This window comes from Neoarius graeffei, chromosome 13 (assembly GCF_027579695.1).
Source record: "Neoarius graeffei isolate fNeoGra1 chromosome 13, fNeoGra1.pri, whole genome shotgun sequence".
NCBI classification, from domain to species: Eukaryota; Metazoa; Chordata; class Actinopteri; order Siluriformes; family Ariidae; genus Neoarius; species Neoarius graeffei.
In genome coordinates, this window is record NC_083581.1 from 62,095,558 (window position 1) to 62,108,879 (window position 13,322).

The 13,322-nt window shown below is 38.7% G+C and overlaps 1 long non-coding RNA gene across 1 annotated transcript in view; it reads left to right on the top strand.

Moving 5' to 3' along the window:
- The window catches only part of LOC132896232 (uncharacterized), a 39,742-nt gene extending 30,635 nt beyond the window's left edge, over nucleotides 1–9,107 (top strand). Inside the window, exon 4 of the long non-coding RNA XR_009655975.1 lies at nucleotides 8,683–9,107. This is a non-coding gene — a long non-coding RNA (uncharacterized LOC132896232). The remainder of the gene's footprint in view (nucleotides 1–8,682) is intronic.
- The last annotated feature ends 4,215 nt before the right edge of the window (nucleotides 9,108–13,322 follow it).

Consider the following 13,322-nt stretch of genomic DNA (forward strand, 5'->3'; position numbering starts at 1 on the left):
ATGTCTAGGGAAGATTGTCAGTTTCTCGACATGGTCACACAGTCAGCTAAACTTGTGGATGGACATTACAGCATTGCCCTGCCACTGAGGAATAAAGACCTGAAGATGCCCAACAATCGGAAGGTAGCTGAGCAACGCGCTCTGAACTTAAGGTGAAAGTTTGTGAAGAATCCAACATTCCACTCAAACTACTCAGCATTCATGGATGGCATTATCAAAAAGGGATATGCTGTGAAGGTACCCAGCAAGGATATCAGCCAGGACGATGGTAGAGTTTGGTACCTGCCACATCACAGAGTATATCACCTGAAGAAGAAAACACTCAGAGTGGTTTTCGATTGTGGAGCATCATACCAGGGCACCACTCTGAATGAACAGCTGCTACAGGGACCAAATCTCACCAGCACTCTCCTCGGTGTGACAACCAGGTTTAGACAAGAGGTAGTGGCAGTCATGGCCAATGTGAAAGCGATGTTCCACCAAGTGAAGGTGCCTGATGAGGACTCTGACCTTCTCCAGTTCCTCTGGTGGACATCAGGTGACATAAGTCAGGAGACGGCGGAGTATAAGATGGTGGTGCACTTGTTTGGTGCAACCTCATCACCAAGCTGGGCCAACTTCACCTTGCGGAAATGTGCTGAAGACAGCAGAACTCAGTCAAGTGCCCAAGCAGTCGACACAGTGCTCCACAACTTCTACGTGGACGACTGTCTTAAATCCGTCCACTCTGAAGAGGAGGCAGTATCGTTGTACCACACCCTGCGAGCTGTGTGTGAAAAAGGTGGATTCAGGCTTGCCAAGTGGGTAAGCAACAGCAGGATCATGTTGTCTGAGGAAGAAAACAGGGCAGCCGAGGTTAAAGACCTTGACCTGGACCAGGATTCACTTCCCATAGAGAGAGAGTTTTAGGAGTTTGTTGGTGTATCGAGTCCGACAGTTTCAGGTTTAAGATCACCATCCCAGACAAAGCACCCACCAGGAGAAACATCTTATCCCTCGTGAGCTCAGTTTATGACCCACTGGGTATCTTAGCACCAGTGGTGCTTTCAGCCAAGAAAATCCTGCAAGAGCTCTGCAGACTGAAGATAGGCTGGGATGTCCCAATACCTGAGGAGCTAGCTCATGAGTGGTCCACCTGGACGGCTGCATTACAACAGCTGGTGAACGTCAGCATCCCTAGGTGTTTCTAGCCCGTAGCTACTTGCTACAGAAGAATAGCAGCAACGAAGCACATTGTGCATTTGTCATCGCCACGCAACTCCTGGGTAATGGGAAAAGTGATCCAGACAGTCCCAGACAAGTTTGGACTGATACGTCAGGTACGCATAAAGACCAAGACCAGCATGCTGGATAGGCCCATCACAAAACTTTGCCTTCTTCAGGAAGCTGAATGAGGCCAATCTAACTCCGGTAACGGAAAGGAAGACTACTTCCCAGAAAGACTTTAATTTCTTTGGCTCTTTGTTATATAGTTTGGTAATTGTCTCTAGTTAAGAGTCCAACCCCGATTCCAAAAAAGTTGGGACAAAGTACAAATTGTAAATAAAAACGGAATGCAATAATTTACAAATCTCAAAAACTGATATTGTATTCACAATAGAACATAGACAACATATCAAATGTTGAAAAGTGAGACATTTTGAAATTTCATGCCAAATATTGGCTCATTTGAAATTTCATGACAGCAACACATCTCAAAAAAGTTGGGACAGGGGCAATAAGAGGCTGGAAAAGTTAAAGGTACAAAAAAGGAACAGCTGGAGGACCAAATTGCAACTCATTAGGTCAATTGGCAATAGGTCATTAACATGACTGGGTATAAAAAGAGCATCTTGGAGTGGCAGCGGCTCTCAGAAGTAAAGATGGGAAGAGGATCACCAATCCCCCTAATTCTGCGCCGACAAATAGTGGAGCAATATCAGAAAGGAGTTTGACAGTGTAAAATTGCTGTTAGGGTTTTGCTGGGGATCAAACCGAGGTTACTGGTGTAGTGATCCAGCAAACCCCCACTAGGCCACCAGGGGAATGACTCAAGTGCAGAGGAGTGAGGCGAAAGTAGAGTAGAAAAAGAGTTTATTTACAAAATTTACAATCCAAGGCAAAAACAAAAGTATAATCCAAACGCTCAGAAGATAACTGGGAAAAAACCAAAAGTTCAAAGTCAAAACAAAGAGCCAAAAACCAGAAAAGAAGAGGCAAAAATACAAACACTCAGAAGATCCAAAAATGGTAAACACAAAGTCCAAAAAAGTACAAAAGAAAGCAAAGTACAAAAACCACAAAGACACAGGCGAGGAACATGGAACAGAGGTTACTGGAGCTAAACATAACAGCACAAAGACTCCGTGACTAGGGACCAAACTGAGGAAGTATTTATACACAGGGAAATTAAGAAACTGGGCGGGGCAGGAAGTAAAGAACAGGTGGGGGTAAAAGGCACATGGAAACAGGCAATCAAAACAAACACAAAACACAGAAACAGTGGCAGCCTCTAGAGGCCAAAACAAACATGACAAGATAAGGAAATAACAGCGGCCTCTAGAGGCCAAAACAGTCCCAGTCCTAACAATTGCAAAGAGTTTGAACATATCATCCTCTACAGTGCATAATATCATCAAAAGATTCAGAGAATCTGGAAGAATCTCTGTGCGTAAGGGTCAAGGCTGGAAAACCAAACTGGGTGCCCTGATCTTCGGGCCCTTAGACGGCACTGCATCACATACAGGCATGCTTCTGTATTGGAAATCACAAAATGGGCTCAGGAATATTTCCAGAGAACATTATCTGTGAACACAATTCACCGTGCCATCCGCCGTTGCCAACTAAATCTGTATAGTTCAAAGAAGAAGCCGTATCTAAACATGATCCAGAAGCGCAGATGTCTTCTCTGGGCCAAGGCTCATTTAAAATGGACTATGGACTGTGGCAAAGTGGAAAACTGTTCTGTGGTCAGACGAATCAAAATTTGAAGTTCTTTATGGAAATCAGGGACGCCGTGTCATTCGGACTAAAGAGGAGAAGGACGACCCAAGTTGTTATCAGCACTCAGTTCAGAAGCCTGCATCTCTGATGGTATGGGGTTGCATTAGTGCGTGTGGCATGGGCAGCTGACACATCTGGAAAGACACCATCAATGCTGAAAGGTATATCCAGGTTCTAGAGCAACATATGCTCCCATCCAGGCGACGTCTCTTTCACGGAAGACCTTGCATTTTCTAACATGACAATGCCAAACCACATACTGCATCAATTACAGCATCATGGCTGCGTAGAAGAAGGGTCCGGGTACTGAACTGGCCAGCCTGCAGTCCAGATCTTTCACCCATAGAAAACATTTGGCGCATCATAAAACAGAAGATACAACAAAAAAGACCTAACGCTACGTTCACACTGCAAGGCTTAATGCTCAATTCCGATTTTTTTGTGAAATCCGATTTTTTTGTGAGGTCGTTCACATTAACAAATATATGCGACTTGTATGTGATCCTCAGTATGAACGAAAAGCGACCTAAAAGTGTTCCGCATGCGCACTGCAGGATACGACGACGTCACACGCAGTGAGCATGGCCAGTGTTTACGGAAGTAAAACCGCCCGGTTGCGGTATGACTCATCCAATCTAGCTTGAATAGCTGCATCCCCCCAAATGGAAATCAGCTCCCTAACCTCTGCGTCCTTCCATTGAGAAGATTCAGAACCTTCACAGCCCGAAGCGTCCCTCGCATTGATGTCATGCGCAGGGGCGCAGATACGTTTTTTGAACTGGGGGGGACAAAAAACTGGGGGGGACAAAGCTGCCAGCAAACCAACCCCAACCCCGATATGCCTGTCAAACTTGTTAGTAACCATAGCAACCAAGCTCGAGCTCGCAACCTGTGCAGTCTGCGCAGCTCAACCAACCGAATATCAGTCTTTGTTTTATGTGAGTTGTTGCAACTATGTATACACTGCTGTGCACCTTAATAAACCGAATGGTAATTAGTCTTTTGATTTTTCCGTGAGGTTTGCCTTATGCAAAGAAAGACAGCATAGACGTTTTTTCCTCCCTATAAGTGGGGGGGACCGAACGAGGTGAATTTAAATATGACTCGTCCCACCCTCTATCTGCGCCCGTGATTATGCACCATGTTGTTGTAACTTTTTTTGAGAGACCCGCCGCCTACTTCAGCGCAGAATAGTGACGTTTGTGGCTTGTTGATGACGTGTAAGTCGGATGAATGCGACCTGGCGGTTCAGACTGAAGTCGCATATGAAAAGAGCGGATAGGAATCGGAATTAGCACCACATATCCAAACGGCCTGGGTCGGATTTGAAAAAATCGGATCTGTGTCGTTCATATTGTCAATAAAAGATCGGATGCAGGTCACATATGGGCGAAAAGATCGGATTTGAGTCACTTCAGCCTGCAGTGTGAACGTAGCCTTAGACAGTTGAGCAACTAGAATCCTACATTAGACAAGAATGGGTTAACATTCCTATCCCTAAACTTGAGCAACTTGTCTCCTCAGTCCCCAGACATTTACAGACTGTTGTAAAGAGAAAAGGGGATGTCTCACAGTGGTAAACATGGCCTTGTCCCAACTTTTTTGAGATGTGTTGTTGTCATGAAATTTAAAATCACTTAATTTTTCTCTTTAAATGATACATTTTCTCAGTTTAAACATTTGATATGTCATCTATGTTCTATTCTGAATAAAATATGGAATTTTGAAACTTCCACATCATTGCATTCCGTTTTTATTTACAATTTGTACTTTGTCCCAACTTTTTTGGAATCGGGGTTGTACAATTAGGGGCCGGAATGTGGGAGCCAAAGTGTGTTTTATATGCTTTTGTCCGTTTATATTGGAAAGGTTGTATGAATGTAGATAAATGGTTGATTAGAAATAGGCAAAAAGTTAGTTAAATTCGTTCGATTTAATCCACGTTTTGTAACCTTTTGTTAGGAGCCATTTTTATGTTACTGTCGCTTTAAGAAAACAAGTCTTTAGCGCACACATTGCTTGGAGGTACAGTAGTTGAGGCTTAATCAGGACTGAGCCATAGGGTGCATCAGTTGCCCCCTAAAAATGAAAAGTTCCTCCGATCATGATGCATTTTTGTTTTTATGTTCCTTTTGGTAAGAAAACACACTGGGTGAAATATTTTGACAAAATTCAAAAGTTTAATGGTGGCACCAGGAGCTCAAAGTTATCGAAAAAGCTGCTATTTTATGACTTTTATGACAAAATTTCGATCACTTTTCATGAAACATTATGGCACCTTATAGAGTATACCAAATATCTTTGATACACATTTTTAGTACATATTCTAAATATATTATCAAGCACAGTTTGAGTTTTAGCTGTTCATTGAATCATTGTTCAACTACTTTTAAACAATACAAATGTATTATGAATCACATTAATGCTTCTCAGTCCCTTGCAAAGGTTCTTAACATGATCTCTGGGTCACAAGAAATCAATAAATGGAGTCCAACATTGTGATTCAAACCTTACGCGAAAACATAAAATAAGCGTTTTCTGGCAAAAAAAAAAAAAAAAGAACCTCATGGTGCTACCATTAGACTTTTGAATATGGTCAAAAATTTTACAGGATGTTCTTTATTGGTGAAAAGGAACACCCAAACAAAAATGCATCAGATTTTATGAAAGTGAGGGCAACTGATGCACCCTAGTGTACCCTGCCTCTCACTCAAAGACAGCTGGGATTGGCTCAAGTTTCCCACATGACTCTGACAGATAAGTGGTATGGACCCTTTTCACGTGACGTCACGACAAACGCGGCCGCCATTTTGGACATGTACTACCAGTAGTTTACCACAGCCAACATTGAGGAACGGCAGCAAAGAAAGTGTTTATTTTCAGCAAGACTTCCATCATGCCACTATGTTGTTGTGCACCTGGATGTAGTAACCATCAACAAACAAGGCAAGGGTTATCATTTTATCGGATCCCGGTAGATGCTGACTGACGGAGAAGATGGATAGCGGCATACCAACGCTTGTGTAGTGACCACTTTGTTGGAGGTAAGACGAATAAAATTAGCCAGAAAAGGCATTACATTGCTGTTAACATTCCATTCTAGTTTACTGTAATTATGATCTGGCAGCTATTTACACCGGATCCAGTGTAAATAGCTGCCGGAGCCAACGTCCGAGGTTCCGGAGCGCGCTCGCTCGCGGCCCGGCCGGAGCCAGTGCGCGCGCTCCGGAACCTCGGACGTTGGCTCCGGCAGCTATTTACACTGGATCCGGTGTAAATAGCTGCCAGATCATAATTACAGTAAACTAGTAAATACAGTTTTCTGCATCTCGCTCCTTTTTCTTTTATGTTTGTCGCCTTCCTCGCATTCAAACCGATTTGAGCCGAAGTCCACTACATGTCCAAAATGTAAAAGAAAAAGAAACAGACATAGCTAAATAAAAGAATCTAGTTTTTCCCTGGCCAATATCTCCTGCTCCACACTCCAGCCCAATCGGTGGCGGTAATGCACCTTTAAGTTGGTTTGCTACCCACCAAAAAATGAAGAAAAGAAAATGGTAGACCGTGTTATTGAACCAAAAAAATCAAGGACGAAATAAAAACTCTTCCCAAAAACATAAAAAGCACAACAAAATATGGAATGAAAGTATTTGATGGTAAGAACATATTTTTTTTTATTTTTCAAGAATTATTATTATAGCATTTTTCAGAAATTGCTACTGTTGTTTGCTGGTTTGTTGATATTCAAAGCGGAAATTATTTTGTCGTACGTTTTGTGTAAAGTTTTTATTTATCGAATTTGCAAAAAATAAAAAAAATGCTCTGTTTCTCAAAATCTAGTGAATGTGGATAGAAAACAGTTATTCCACTCAATCTCGTAGTATACAATGGTGCTTGAAAGTTTGTGAACCCTTTAGAATGTTCTATATTTCTGCATAAATATGACCTAAAACATCATCATCAGATTTTCACACAAGTCCTAAAAGTAGATGTGGGGGTTGAAGCTTTTGGCAAGGTTAATTTAACTCGTGCACCTTCACTGGATGAGAACGAAAATAATGTCCACGGGACTCTGGTGTAAAAGATTAAACAAAAATGTCTCATCTCATTATCTCTAGCCACTTTATCCTGTTCTACAGGGTCGCAGGCAAGCTGGAGCCTATCCCAGCTGACTACGGGCGAAAGGCGGGGTACACCCTGGACAAGTTGCCAGGTCATCACAGGGCTGACACATAGACACAGACAACCATTCGCACTCAATGTATTTATTCCAAGTTTTCCAAGGTATCTTATTACAGGAGTATTCCAAAGTCAATGTTTTCTCATCGTAAAAGGTGCTTTGGTAAGAAAACTGTGTGGCTCAGTAGGGTGCATCAGTTGCCCTCACTTTCATAAAATCTGATGCATTTTTGTTTGGGTGTTCCTTTTCATCAATAAAGACATCCTGTAAAATTTTTTGACCATATTCAAAAGTCTAATGGTGGCACCATGAGGTTCATTTTTTGCCAAAAAACGCTTATTTTATGTTTTCGCGTAAGGTTTGAATCACAATGTTGGACTCCATTGATTGATTTCTTGTGAGCCAGAGATCATGTTAAGAACCTTTGCAAGGGATTGAGAAGCATTAATGTGAGTCATAATACATTTGTATTGTTTAAAAGTAGTTGAACAATGATTCAATGAACAGCTAAAACTCAAACTGTGCTTGATAATATATTTAGAATATGTACTAAAAATGTGTATCTAAGATATTTGGTATACTCTATAAGGTGCCATAATGTTTCATGAAAAGTGATCGAAATTTTGTCATAAAAGTCATAAAATAGCAGCTTTTTCTATAACTTTGAGCTCCTGGTGCCACCATTAAACTTTTGAATTTTGTCAAAATATTTCACCCAGTGTGTTTTCTTACCAAAAGGAACATAAAAAACAAAAATGCATCATGATCGGAGGAGCTTTTCATTTTTAGGGGCCAACTGATGCACCCTAGGGTACACCCTGGGCAGATCACCAACCTATCACAGGGTTAAAACAGAAACAGACAGCCATTCACATTCACGTTCACAACCCTGGGCAATTTCAAGTCATCCGCATGTCTTTGGACTGTGTGAGGAAACTGGAGCACCTGGAGGAAACCCATGCAGGTACAAGAAGAACATGAAAACTCCACATAGAAAGGCCCTGGTTGGCCATGAGGTTCAAATATTGTATTTGGATTAATAGAACTAGTTATTATTTGAAGTGTACAGAATATGTAATTCACGATATAGTACAACATACTATGTCATGTAGCACGCTCCAAATGGGAAATCTGTGCCAAAATGAGAGGACAAAGCATGGCTCGGCTTGAAGAATCTATAAAACGACTATAATTAGGCTATTTTGATGTCTTTTTGTAGAAACACGTAATTATGCAAGACACAGTTTGGTAGTGTATCAAAGGTTAAGACACAGAGATCGTTGATGCTCAGGTCAGTATAGCAATAGGTCTGATGCGGATATTTCTGTAGAATCCATGAGTAAAATACAATGATACTTCCTACAGCTATGTACAGCTATGGATAATGACAATCAACCACAGCATGACACCCAGACAAAGATAATTGTACAGCAAAATATGCCTAACATATGTTGGCTCATCTTTCAGGGAAAAAAATCTTTTGGAAAAAAAAGAAATCTCTCTCTCTCTCTCTCTCTAAGATGAGCTGATGCATTTGCTGCAGAGTACAGCACGATGAAACACTGCAGCTCTTAAGGAGACGAGGCTCTGCATCGCCCTGGAGATAACCAAGGAGGGGGAGATTTCCCCTTCAGTGCATCAGAGAAATTGCAAACTCAGTGATCTAGCCACTGGAAACCTGCTCACTTTGCTCCCATATAGAAAGAAAAAAAATGTTCTGATACCAAAAATGATTGAATACAAGGGCATTTATACATGTTTATTTCCAAATCCAGAAAGCCTGGAAAGACTTTTCATTTTCCATTCTTTATGAACAGTTTAAAATATTTCCATTAGTAGCGTCACAGGACCCAAAGGATTGTAATATTCGGCTGATCTTCTTGATTAGAATGTATAGTTTATTCATGCTAACAAAGCAACAAATTTAGGTCATTTGAAATTACTTCATAACACAGAACTGCTACAGGTTACACTGAGACAGGATAATTGAAAAGACCTGCAAAAGGAGAGTTCAATAAAATAAAAAAAATAAATTCTTCAGAAGCATAATGTACAATTAAAGACAAAATTAAAGCACTTTGCAAAATATACCAGAATCTGGAGATGGTTTTGTTTGGATATTTCAAACTATGACCCATATGATGAAATACATGGTGGGTACTCTCCGATTACAGCACTGTCAGAACATCTTCAGATTATTCTTAGAATTTAAAACGATATTTCCAGATTCTTGGGATTTTGGTGCAGTGAGAGTACATAAACCACACAAAAGACAATAAAAAGCAAGACACTGTGCAATAGGGTGCATCAGTTGCCCTCACTTTCATAAAATCTGATGCATTTTTGTTTGGGTGTTCCTTTTCACCAATAAAGACATCCTGTAAAATTTTTTGACCATATTCAAAAGTCTAATGGTGGCACCATGAGGTTCATTTTTTGCCAAAAAACACTTATTTTATGTTTTCGTGTAAGGTTTGAATCACAATGTTGGACTCCATTTATTGATTTCTTGTGACCTAGAGATCATGTTAAGAACCTTTGCAAGGGATTGAGAAGCATTAATGTGATTCATAATACATTTGTATTGTTTAAAAGTAGTTGAACAATGATTCAATGAACAGCTAAAACTCAAACTGTGCTTGATAATATATTTAGAATATGTACTAAAAATGTGTATCTAAGATATTTGGTATACTCTATAAGGTGCCATAATGTTTCATGAAAAGTGATCGAAATTTTGTCCTAAAAGTCATAAAATAGCAGCTTTTTCCATAACTTTGAGCTCCTGGTGCCACCATTAAACTTTTGAATTTTGTCAAAATATTTCACCCAGTGTGTTTTCTTACTAAAAGGAACATAAAAACAAAAATGCATCATGATCGGAGGAACGTTTCATTCTTAGGGGGCAACTGATGCACCCTACTGTGCAAAATAAAACTAAAGTCCATTTCAGTTTTCATTAGCTCACAAAAGACTCATGATGCCAGGCTGATCCTGATATAAAGACATACTGGATAGTCTCCCTAGCATGTAGCATGACATGAAAATGTGTGTGTGTGTATATATATATATATATATATATATATATATATATATATATATATACATACATACATACATACATACATACATATATATATATATATATATATATATATATATATATATATATATATATATACACACACACATACATACATACACACACACACACACACACATATATATATATATATATATATATATATATATATATATATATATATATGATAGACCACTCAACACCCTCAGAGCCGCGATGTATTTCATATGAAAAATGCAGGTTTTTCAACATGAGAAGATAAATTTCATATCTTCAAGCCAACATGTGATTTTCTTTTTATTATATAGATAAATTCACAAACAAAAAGTACCCAAATTTATCAAAACAATTCATCGATTTCCTCACAAGTGACATATGGAGATTTATGTGAAAGTTTTGGTTCTCCATGTCCCGGATATAGCTTGTATGAAAAATACGAGTGGTATATTTCCCAGTAAAACACTCATGTCCATATACATATACATACATACATACATACTCACCGGCCACTTTATTAGGGACACCCACCACCCACACACCTGCCGTTTTATGCAGTTTTCTAATCAGACAATCCCTTGACAGCAGCACAAATACATAAAATCATGCAGATACAAATCAAGAGCTTCAGTTAATGTTCACTTCAAACATCAGAATGGGAAAAATTGTGATGTCTGTGACTTCAGAAACTGCTGATCTCCTGGGGTTTTCACATATAACAGTTTACACAGAATGGTGTGAAGAACAAAAAACATTGAGTGAGTGACAGTTCTGTGGGTGGAAACGCCTTGTTGATAAGAGAGGTCAAAAGAAAATGGTCAGATTGGTTTGAGCTGCCAGGAAGGACATAGCAACTCTTTACTACCATGGTAAGCAGAAAAGTATCTCAGCGTACAACAGCAGAACACCACACTGGGATCCACTCCTGCCATCCAAGAACAGGAATCTTAGAAATCAAGAACAAGTTCCTATTAAAGTGGCCTGTGTGTGTGTGTGTATATATGTACTGTATATCCATCCATTATCTGTAGTCGCTTATCCTGTTCTGCAGGGTCACAGGCAAGCTGGAGCCTATCCCAGCTGACTATGGGCGAGAGGCGGGGTACACCAAGGTTATCGCAGGGCTGACACTATATATATATATATATATATATATATATATATATATATATATATATATATATATATATATATATTCTTTTTTGTTCCTCTCTCACTCTTTTCTTGCTTCTTTTTCTGTTTCGGTATTTGCACATATGTTCACACTATGTGCCCATCATATTAATAAAAATAATAAAAAGTAACAAAAATAAGTAAAATAAAAGAAAATGATAAAAACAATGTTCAATTGTTTTTTATATATATATATATATATATATATATATATATATATATATATATATATATATATATATATATATATATATATATATATTCTCATCACTCTTAAGGGCAAAAATTAACTTACAAACTGTCTCCAAAATTACAATGTAAATATTCATAAGGGATGTTTTCAGTGCAAATCTGAGTTACAAACATACACTATTCACTTATGTGAAAAATACAGGAACAGTTTAGTGTTTTGTTTAATTTGATATTGTTCACAGAATTAGTCTGCATGTCCAGTAGTTGGATATCCTCATACAATTTGGTGCTTTAGGACTGAAAGACATGAACAGTCAGACAAATCATTGTCTTTAAAAAAAATATCGGTTGTATGGTTGTGGTTACATTATTTAATTGACAAGGTAGAAGGGTTTTTTTAATTGAAATGCTAAAATGAATCAATAATGAAAAGTGGCCCTTTTTAAAACCTATTATAATAACTGTGTCAATTCATTTCTGTACAGTAAAGCGCTGGTGATTTTGCCTCGTGGTTTATGGCGCCATCTAAAGGCCAGTCCGTATAACTACATACTGGATAACTTTTTATCATAATATAATGATAAAATAATATCCTAAATAATAAATAATAAATGTATTAAAAGATACAGTCATATATGATTTGTGGTTTCTTTTATTATTTCCATATATAAAGTAATATATCTGGAGTGCATTTAATATTACAGGTCTATGAGCCTGAGAAACAGGAATGAATATTTCATTCACATGAAAGAAAGAAAGAAAGAAAGAAAGAAAGAAAGAAAGAAAGAAAGAAAGACTATTTACTTTAACAGACTGCTGTGTGAGCTGTAACTGTGGATTTCTTTTGAATTTGATTTGATTTGATTGATTAGGTTAAGAAAGAAAGAAAGAAAGAAAGAAAGAAAGAAAGAAAGAAAGAAAGAAAGAAAGAAAGAAAGAAAGAAAGCTATATTTGTTACATGCACACTTCAAGCACAGTGAGATTCATCCTCTGCATTTAACCCATCTGAAGCAGTGAACACACACACGAACACACACACACACACACACACACACAGAGCAGTGGGCAGCCATATTACAGTGCCCGGGGAGCAGTCAGGGGTTAAGTACCTTGCTCAAGGGCACTTCAGCCCAAGGCCGCCCCATGTTAACCTAACTGCATGTCTTTGAACTGTAGAGGAAACCGGAGCACCCGGAGGAAACCCACGCAGACACGGGGAGAACATGAAAACTCCACACAGAAAGGCCCTCGCCGGCTGCTGGGCTCGAACCCAGAACCTTCTTGCTGTGAGGCGACAGTGCTAACCACTACGACACTGTACTGTTAAAATGCAGTACATACAAAATACAGTATGAACATGGCATAAAAACCAGGATTACACAAAAAAGGGTGAACACTTGTTTCCATTGTGGTCCCAGAAACTTATCACAGACAGCCATGGTTACTATACTAAGTAGATACCCAAACTAATTATTATTATTATTATTATTATTATTATTATTATTATTATTATTATTATTATAAAGTAATATAAATAATAATAATAACAATTCTGTGGCTTCAGATCAAAATAAAACTGTAATAATCCTGTTGTAGATTAATTCTAGTTTTGTTATTAAGTGTGGATGGGTTTATTTTAATTTTCACTCATAAGAAGATACTGAGAGGAGTTATAAGGACACCAAGAGAAACTCTCTCTCTCTCTCTCTCTCTCT